The sequence below is a fragment of the Copadichromis virginalis genome, linkage group LG17 (assembly GCF_057382275.1).
Source record: "Copadichromis virginalis isolate Kocher_CV1m ecotype Utaka linkage group LG17, C_Virginalis_male_GT1.1, whole genome shotgun sequence".
Lineage (NCBI taxonomy): Eukaryota > Metazoa > Chordata > Actinopteri > Cichliformes > Cichlidae > Copadichromis > Copadichromis virginalis.
Genome location: NC_140634.1, coordinates 16,739,809 through 16,750,662, shown reverse-complemented (window position 1 = coordinate 16,750,662; position 10,854 = coordinate 16,739,809).

Sequence of the window (10,854 nt, the reverse complement as noted above, 5' to 3'; positions counted from 1 at the left end):
CGAAACCTTATCGCATGGTTGATTATGTCTGGTTATGTGTCTGCATACTTATCTTCAGTGTGTGGCTTTTATTCAAACTGTGAAGCACTTTGTATCCCAGTGATTTGAAAAATGCTATACAAATAAATTTATCATCAATATAAGTATTTTATTTTTTGAAACATGTCAACAATCACCAAGCAATGCTTTTTACCTGCACATGGTATTAGTTCAATGAAATAAATTTGTGGTTCATCAAGTAACTTTTCTTTGATGGATGTGCTACCCGTAGAGTTTTAATACTTGTGCCTGTATTGTTAGTTTCACAAACCTTACTAGCTTTGGGAAACTTTTGAGAGTAAATTTGGAATCCTGACCTCTTTTCCTCTATGGAGCCGCACTTGTATTTTAGACAGTATTTAAGACCAGCACTGACTACTACTCTTCGCCAGATCGTCTGCTACCCAGCATCAGTTCTCGGCTCACTCATGTTTTGGAGTAGCTTTTGTATTGTTACTTACTTTGTTCTATGTCATCTCCAGTCAGTCCCACAGATCCCCCTCACCTGGTCACTAGTCTTCTCTCAAATACCTACACCACATCAGCTCCAGCACAGACTCCATTTTCACTCTCACCTGCCTGCCTCTCTGCCAACTCACCTGGACTTCTGGAATCGGATCACCTCCAACTCACCCGGACCTGCTCAGTCTTGCCTTTCCCTCTTCACACACCTCCACCTGCAAACAAGTAAGCTGCAAGAAAAACTCACTGGAACAATTTCAGCAAAACGTCAGTTTGGCATCGCTGTGACTCTCCTTTCCTCTGTTGCAAAGTTTCTGATCTCCGGCTTGTCATTCTCATTGCCACGTCAGCGCCATGTACTGACTCCTGGAGCCCTGTAACATAATCATGTTCATGATGTCCAAGTTTATAAAATTATCTCTTGACATTTCCCTCAAGTTCATGTAACCCGTGTTTCGTAGCCATAGATCATAGCTCACACTCATGTGTATAGCTTGCTCCTGGTCACATTGTTTTAGTGCTCAGGTTCCACACCGATTGTTGCCTGCACTGTTGTATATAACTCTTTCACTCATGCTCCTGTAAACGCTCCCTGCACCTTTCACTCATGTTCAATTGTTTAATGTCAAGTTTCACGTCATTGTAAATAAAAATTATTCACATCACTTTCACTTAGCCTGTCAACCACAACGGCCGTGACACAGTATTCACTCCCTGTCAGTTCAGCCTCATAGAAGATCGCCATTGTAAGATAAGACGACAGATAAGATAACTCTTTATTGTCATACCTAATACAATAGCACAACGAAATTGGAAACTGTCTGCACTAAGCACAACTAAACACAGCACAGTAACGTTAAAGCAGATTTTTTAAGTGCAAGAAAGGTATGAGCAAAAAAGAAAGGAATTACTTAATAAAATAAATAAATAAGAAAAAAAGAGTCCAGGGAGGTAGGCAATCAGGTCAGCTGTTACCATTGCTAAGGGCTATTGCCCTGTTGTAAAAGCTGTCCTTGAGTCTGTTTGTCTGCAACCTCAGCAACCTGAATCTCCTGCCAAACGGTAGCAGTTTAAACACCCGGTGTCCTGGGTGTGTACAGTCCCGTAGGATGGTGCGTGCCCTCCTGAGACAGCGAGTGCTGTACAGGTCCTTCAGGGAGGGAAGAGGATGTCCAATGATTTTTTAGGCCATATTAATGACCCTCTGAAGTGTCTTTTTGTGTGCCGTGATGCAGCTGGAGAACCACACAGAGATGCAGTCAGCACACTTTCAATGGAGCAACAGTAGAAGACAATCAGCAGCTCTTTCTGCAGGTCCATTTTTCTGAGGATCCTCAGAAAATTGAGGCAGCAGGGGCAGCAGGTGAGTAAGTGACGGACAAGGTAAGCGACTCATGTTGTAACTGACGTCAGACGCCGGAGATTTTGGCGGAAAATTAAAGCAAATGGTAGTTTAGATTTGAACAAATTCATTTAAGCTTCAGCATTACCAAATACACTTATCAATTGTCTTATAACTAACACTATTTGTCTAAATAATCTCCAACACCCTGGAGAACAACGAGGAGAGTTTAGAGACTCTCCAAGATTACATTGATCAGTGCTTTCAGGATCTCGTGATGAAGAAGACCCCGTGTGCAGCTTCCCCGGCCAAAGCTGAGACGCCGTCGTCGAAAAGACAACGCCCGGCAGATTCCCCCGGCTCAACATCGCCAGCCGGCAAAGATATTGCCGACATACTGGAGTCAATCGACAAGCGATTGTCCAGTTTCGACGCAAGGCTGTCCTTGGTGGAGATTCTTCACCGAGAATTTAAATGCTTGCGAGAATCCCTGGAGTACAGCCAGCAGCAGGTGGAAACGCTTGCTGCTGAAAATGCCACGCTAAGGGAGTCGGTGAAATGTCTCACAGACAATGTTACCCAGCTCAATAGAGAAAATAAAAAAATAAAAGAAACTGTTATCGATCTACAAGCTCGTAGCATGCGTGATAATCTGGTATTTTCTGGTATTCCAGAAGCCGCTGGAGAGGACGCGGAGACCACGGTAAAAAGCTTCATCAAAACCCACCTGAAGCTGCCGGAGGACACTGTGAAGAACATCGTCTTCGATCGGGTACATCGCCTCGGCCCCATTCGGGCTACGGCCGGGAGACCACGTCCTATCGTGGCCAAATTCGGCCACTTCAAACAAAAGCAACATGTGAAAAGCCGCGGCAGGGAATTAAAAGGAACGGACTTCAGCGTGAACGACCAGTTCCCCAAAGAGATCTTGGAACGACGCAGGGTCCTCTTCCCAATCCGACGCGGCTTCATCCAGAAGGGCTCCCGCGCTGTCATCGCTGTGGACCGGCTGTACGTGGACGGACAGCTCCACCGCGACCCCAACATCACTCCGTGGCTGTATTAACCTCACACCAGATAAGAATCAGCTACACCCTTTCCCTATCCACTCACACTAACTTGCATTAACATCTGTTTAACTTACCAGTATCAAATCGCATCTTAAAGTGTGATTTCATAGCAGAATTAACACCGTCACTCTCCGTCAGTGATTTAATTGGAATGTTTACGTTTTGTTTCTGTTTTTTTTTCTTCTCGTTTTTTCTTCTTTTTTTTTTCCTCCTCTCTTTTCCCCCTCTTGGTTTTATGCTGCCCACCCCTGTCCTTGGTTTCTTTCTTTATTCCTTTCACTGCCTCGATCACCTGCTTCGACACTCATCCACAAACATCCTTTATTTCGACACATACGCACCATGCGCTCAACGGCAGCACATTTACATCAGTCAGACAGCGCACACAGTCATATAAGATACACACACACTTAAGCCAAGCCTACTCATATTAGTAACTATGCATACACAAAGTCAGACTCAGGGAGCATCTCGCCACACATTTTTTCTCTCTCTCCTTCTCTTTATTTATGAACAAGTGATGTATTCTCTCCACCTGTCTAAGCGACTCACACAGCATACATAGTTATACACAAACATCTATGGGTACACTGAGGTTCATTACATGGAATATAAATGGAGCTGGCTCCAGAGAAAAGAGGTTAAAAATATTTAACCAACTCAAAAAACTACAGGCAGATGTTGTCCTATTACAAGAGACCCACAGACCTCTTAGAGGTTCGAATGAACTTAAAACACCTGAGTTTCCTAATGTGTTCTCAGCTTGTTATAATTCTAGACAAAGGGGAGTAGCAATTTTAATACATAAAAATATTAATTTCACAGTACTCGATACAGTTATAGATCCAGAGGGCAGATTCTTAATCATTAAACTATCTATACGTGATAAAAAGCTATGTATTGCAAGTGTATATGGTCCAAATGTTGATGATCCCTCATTCTTTCACGGTTTTTTCAGTGCACTCTCTGAACACTTAGATGGCACACTTGTTCTTGGAGGTGACCTCAACCTTGGACTAAATGAAGACATGGATAGGCTCAATACAGCGGGAACTCAGCGTAATTGGCAGTCCACAAATATAATCAAACAGTATATGAGCGACTTTGGTCTTTGCGATGCATGGCGCTCCCTTCACCCCACCAGTAAGGAATATACTTTTTTCTCGCATGTCCATCACTCCTACTCTCGTCTGGATTATTTTTTGGTCAGCAGCTCACTGCTGAGCGACATTTCAGACACTGAGATTCACCCTATAGCTGTCAGCAATCATGCTCCTGTATCTTTAACACTAATGCACAAGAATAATACTACGCCAAGAAAAAACTGGAGATTTAATACATCACTACTTAAAGATGAAGACTTTATTAAATATTTTAAAAAAGAGTGGACTTCATATTTGGACTATAATGACACTCCCGAAACATCAGCTTCTGTTCTATGGGAAGCAGGGAAAGCTGTGATGAGAGGTAAAATAATTTCTTTCTCATCACATAAAAAGAAAAAAGAAAACAAAAATATTCAGGAATTAGAAAAAAACATCAAATCACTAGAAGAAGCCTACGCGTCCCACCAAGATCAGGAAACATTGAACAAAATACGCAAAACAAAACTAGAATTAAATGAGATAATTGATAAAAAAAACAAAATTCTTAGTACAAAGACTACGCCTACAAAATTGTGAACATGGTAATAAATCCAGTCAATTTCTAGCAAACCAGCTAAAAATAAATAAAGAAAAAACAACTATATGTGCTGTTCAAGATTCATCTGGGAACACATTATATGAACCGATACAAATAAACAATATTTTCAGGGATTTCTATAAAACGTTGTATTCACCACAAATAAACCCATCTAAAAAAGAAATTGATCAGTTTTTGGACAACATAACTCTTCCAAAATTATTGGACACTCAAGCAATGGCACTGGATTCACCACTGACACCAGGTGAACTCCAGGAAGCCCTGATAAGTATGCACAATAATAAGGCTCCAGGTCCAGATGGCTTTCCTGCAGAATTCTACAAAGAATTCTGGTCGATTCTAGCACCAGTTTTCTACAGAACGTTGTTGGAAATTAAAGAAAAGGGCAGACTTCCATCAAATATGAATTCTGCAAACATTAATCTCCTGCTAAAACCAGGCAAAGACCCTGTATATCCCTCAAGCTATCGTCCAATATCCCTTATAAATGTAGACCTTAAAATAATCTGCAAAGCTCTCTCAAAGAGACTGGAGAAAATAACCCCCCTCTTAATTCATCCTGACCAAACTGGTTTCATAAAAGGTAGGCACTCATCAACAAATACACGTAGATTACTTAATTTGATAGACTACTCATACAGTAAAAACCTAGAAACTACAATATTCTCTTTAGACGCAGAAAAAGCATTTGACAGAGTTAACTGGAAATTTCTATTTGCAACTTTACACAAATTTGGTTTTGGATCCTCTTTCATAAACTGGTTAAAAATATTATATAATTCCCCAACAGCTTGTGTTAGAACAAATGACCAGACATCCTCCAGCTTCTGTCTCTTGAGGGGCACCAGGCAGGGATGCCCACTCTCCCCTTCACTATTTGCAATTTTTATTGAACCACTAGCAGCAGCAATTAGACAGAATTCAGTAATTAAGGGCATAAAATGCAAGAACGTGGAACATAAAATCAGCCTTTATGCGGATGATGTGTTACTCTTTCTCCAAAATTCACAAACCAATATCTCTGGGGTGATTGAATTGATAAACTCTTTTGCAAGAATATCAGATTACTCAATTAACTGGTCAAAATCTACAGTCCTACCGATTAATTGCTCCTTCCATAATTCCTCTTCTACACCACTGCAATTGGGAAATATAAAATATTTAGGTATTAATGTTTCTCCCAAGCTTGCAGATATAACTAAATTAAACCATATCCCACTTTTAAAGAAGGTAGAAGATGATCTGGCTAGATGGAAATGTCTACCCATATCACTCATGGGAAGGGTTGCCGCTATAAAAATGATGGTCTTACCAAAAATAAATTATTTATTCTCAATGATCCCAACTAAACCGCCACAAGATTGGTTCAGATCTCTAGATTCATGTATGTCCAAATTCCTTTGGAAAAACAAACCCCCACGTATAAGCTTAAAAACACTACAAAAGACCAAGGATAAAGGAGGACTAGAACTGCCTAACTTTCAGCACTACTTCTTAGCCAACAGGCTTCAGTTTATCTCAGGATGGCTAAAACACACCCTCTTAGATGAACCTTGGCTAGATGTAGAACAAGCACTCTGCAATAATCTAGAGATCTCAGACCTACCATTTATCAGCTCAAACATCCAACGACATGAATGCTTTAAAAGCATCAACATCAGCTCTTCTCTGACAGCATGGTGGGAGTTTCTAAAATTGACGGCGTCTTCATTAATCCCATGCAAACGTACACCTATCTGGAACAACCCTGACATATTACAAAACAATAATATGATAAACTTTTCAGATTGGAGTGATAAAGGAATCAAATATTTAGAACATATACTAGAAGGAACAGAATTTATTTCATTTGACGGACTAGTTACACAATATGGGATCAACAAGAAAAGATTTTTAGAATATCAACAAATTAAATCCATAGTAAAAAAGAAATTTAAACCGGGTCAAGTTGAACTACAAACACCACCAAGTGTGGTTCAATTTCTTACTCTTAAACCCCCCAAATTACTATCCAAAATATACAGAATGCTTTCTAAAACAGATGAATCAATATCACTTCCTATTGCAAAATGGGAAGCGGATTTATCAGTTAACTTAGACCTAAACTTCTGGTCTCAGATTTGCTTAAAAACCTTTCATCTAATTAGAAATCCCAGTCTTCAATTAATTCAATACAAAATATTACATAGAGTGCACTATACAGGTCATCAGATGTTCAAGATGGGCTTTACGTCTACCAACAACTGCTCACACTGCCAAACCAATTCACCGGACAATTATATCCACGCTCTTTGGTTCTGTCCACCAGTTCAGAAGTTTTGGCGCGAGATATGTGAAGACTTATCAAAGTGTCTGAAATGTAACATTCCAACTTCCCCCTTAGTGTGTTTGTTGGGCAGCTTAGATAATGTCACTTCAGAAAAGAATATCGCCCATATGGTTTTCACTGCCCTATGCATAGCCAAGAAAACAGTCCTCATGAACTGGAAAAATAAAAATAATCTTAATTCTAACCAATATAGAAATTATCTATTAGATTACATTAGTCTTGACACAGCCTCTGCCACCACATCAGATCAATTGCTCTGGGCTCCTTTGATCAGCTCCATCACCTAGTGGGGGTGGGGGGTCATAGTTTGGTCCCGCCTTCACTGTTGTGATTGGTGTGGGAGTAGGGACAGGCTTAGGGCGTCGGGGGGTTCCCCGGAGGCATCTTCCTTGGGGGGCTCAACCCGGGGTAGCGGTCATGTCCGGTTAGGGGCTCTGTTGGCTCTCCGGTGACTGTTTCCTCGCGGCTGCGTGCAACGGGGCTAGGGGAGGGTCTGTGCTGACGGACGTGGGTTACTGACCTGGTAGCCTGGCTGCCCCTGGGTGGGTCCGGGATGGGCGTGAGGTTCTGGGGGCGCTCCGTCTCTGGGCTGGGACCCGGACTGGGCCTCGGGGGCTTGGGTCCTGGTTGGTGTGTTGCCGGGGTTGTGGGCGGGTGGGTGCATGGGGGCCCAGCCCTGGAGCAGGGTGCCGCCGGTGCGTCGAGCCACCTGGGGGGCTCTTCAACTGGTGGGGGAGATTGTCACATCTTGCAGGAGCTTTCCTCTCCTCAGGAGCTCCCTCTGCAGGAGGGGGAGATACAGGAGAGGTGGAGGAAGATCTCAGCCTGGGTGTTTATTGTCTTATGTAGTCTGGAAGATGAGTGGATGGTGGGGTGGGTGCAGTTTTCTCTGTGGTGGGGTTGGGTGGACTGTCCCGGGCTCTGTGGGGCCGGGCGGCGCTGCTGCACTGGGCCCGGTCTGGATGGGCCTGGGCCCCCCTTCCCTGGCGGGTCGCGGAGTATGGGGGTGCCTACTGGGGTCAGCGGGGGAGCTGGCCCCAGGGAGGGGTCACTTGCCCCTCCCTTCCTTCCCTTCCCATCTCCAGCTGCCTCCCTCTTCCCGCTCCACCACAACCACCCACACATGCAGGGCCTTGGAGTAGGGGTATGTCACCAGGGTGCAGAGGAGGCTCCCCCCCCCCCCCCTCTGTCCCCTTCTGGCTGCCTCTGCCTCAATTTTATCCCACAACTTAGACATTCACATTACTCACACTCTCATTACACATACATATAGGATCTTGGGGGTGGGCACGATACACGGAGTCCAAAGTACCATCAGGGTGTACACCCCACCCCTGGCATCGTTACCCACCTCTCAATTTTAAATACACGTAGACATTGAGGGCTAGCAGGAGGGACCATGCGCTTACCTGCTGCTCTCTGGCAGGTAGCTCCAAGCCCTCCTGGGTTTTAAATGCACCTTAGAACACACATGCATCAACATTACAATGAGCGGGTGGAGGGAGGTTTGGAGTCTTCTCTCACCCCCGTTCTCTGCGACCTGCTGGAGCAGGGGGGCTAGGACTAGGAGGAGGAGTTGGCCGTCCGACTGCGGTCTGGAGTGTGGAGCCTTCCTGCTGCTGCGGAGTCGGGGCGGTCTGCCTCCCCCCACCGCAGGGAAAAGGGAAACACCACCTGGGTCTGGGTGCAGTTCCCCCCTCCAGGGGCAAGGGTACCTAGACCCGGTTTGTAGAGTACGCTTGGGGAGTGTGATCGTGTGTACAGCGTCTCTTTATGTCTGTCTCCACGTTGGTTGAGTGTGGAGTAAGTGCATATGAGAGCATGAGGGTGGGAATGGATGTTTGTATCTGTGTGTGCCTGTATGTCTGTGTCTATATGTCAGGTTGGGTGTCAGGCGCCACCTCTCTGGGGACATCTCAGGCCCTCCAAGGTTTGGAGGCCTATCTCCCCCTACCACCACTTCCCCTGCCAGTGGCGGACCCCCTCAGACATCGGTGCGTTGGTGGTTCTTTGTGTCCGGGGATGGGCGTCCAGGTACACACCGGCTCACTCCTTGGCGGCCGCTTATCGGGGCCTGGAGCCTGGGGCTCGCTCGGGCCACTTCGGAGGTGGGGTGCCCCCGGCCTCTCGGCCTGGGGCTCGGTCACTCAGGCGCAGCTGGCTGCCGGCGGAGCTCACTGGCGCGTCACTGCAACTCCCCTTGGCTTCTGCTCCGCGGCTGCTGAGTGAGCCCTCATCTGGGACTCTCCTCAGCTCTTTCCGGGACAGTGGCGCAGCTGCCCCTCTGTTGGTCTTCCTTGGTCTCTTGTGTTCTGGGGGCCTCTGGATGTCTGGAGTTTTGATCTCCTCCACACCTGCTTCACGCCCTGGAGGACGGGGCTGTGGCCCCCCCACACCCTCTAGCAGATTATTACATGAAGGAACCTTTTAAAAAACAAAAAACAAGCGCGTCCATGCTCACAGGTGTACACACGGGTGATCACACCCACAAACTACACCCTTTTTGGCTCCTACCTCAAAGCACACTGTGTTCTGTTGATCTTATGTGCTGCACAATAATGTTTAACATTTAGTATTTACTGTCATATTCCCATATATCATTGTGATGTTGTTTATTCTATTACTCTTGTTCTCTTCTGCTTGCTTTCTTTTTTCTTTCTCAGCAGGTGATCCAGGTGATTGATATATGCATTTTTTTTTCTCTGCCTGTTCTGTTGGTTTTTGTCTTTTGCCCTTCTCCCCCGTACCTCTTCTCAGCTGTTTCTCTTTCCCTCTTTCTTTCTCCCCTTCTTTCCCCCAGTCAAGTCTGTCCCGTATTCAGTAAGTGAAAATAAAATAAACAATAAAAGGTGAATCAAATGGACCATTAAGGCAAGGCTGGGATGGTCAGTTTGGTAAAGTAAATCCGTTGGGCATCTTTCTTTGCCTTTAGACAACAATTCTGATGGCAAAAGAGCCAAACGGGACAGGCCAAAAAAAAAAAAAAAAGAAAAAAAAAGAAAAAGAAAATTGAGGTGCTGTTGGGCCTTCTTTGCAACCGCTGAGTTGTTTGAGCTCCACTGGAGGTCTGTGTCTATGTGCACACCCAGGAACTTGAAGCTGGACACCCTTTCCACGCACTCCCTGTTGATATTCATGGGCTGCAGCTCAGACTTCTTCCTTTTGAAGTCGACTAACAGCTCTTTTGTCTTGGTGGTCTTGAGGTCCAAGTTGTTGTCCGCACACCAATCTGGTAGCCTATGAAGCTCAGCTCTGTATGCTGTCTGGTCTCCCCCAGAGATGAACCCCACCACAGTGGTATCATCTGCCAACTTAATGACTGCATTGTCTGTGTGGGTACTGACAGAGTCAGTTGTGTACAGAGTGTATAGTAGAGGACTTCGTACACGGATTTGTGGAGAGCCAGTGTTAAGGCTGAGGGCTGAGGAAAGATGAAGACCCACTCGAACTCTTTGTACACGGTCAGAGAGAAAGTATCTGATCCAGCAGCCGGTGGTAGAAGGAAGTCCGATATCCAGCAGTTTTACTATTAGTCTGTCTGGGAGTATTGTACTAAAAGCAGAGGTAAAGTCAACAGAGAGCAGCCTGGCGTAACACCCCTGTTGTTCCTGGTAGGAGATGGTGGTGTGGAGCGTTGTAGCAATGGCGTCTTCAGTTGATCTGTTAGCTTTGTATGCACACTGGAGCAGGTCGAGTGCGGATGGCAGGCAGGACATGATGTGGCAGCAGACCAGTTTCTTAAAACACTTCAGTATAACAGGTGTGTGAGAGCAACTGGTTGGTAGTCGTTGACAAGTCGTTGGCTGACAAGTCATGATGGAGAATGCTGAAGGTCTGTGGTTTCTATTTAGACATTCATACGCATGCATCTCAACTACCCCAAGCTCATGAAGAACACTGTGGCACCA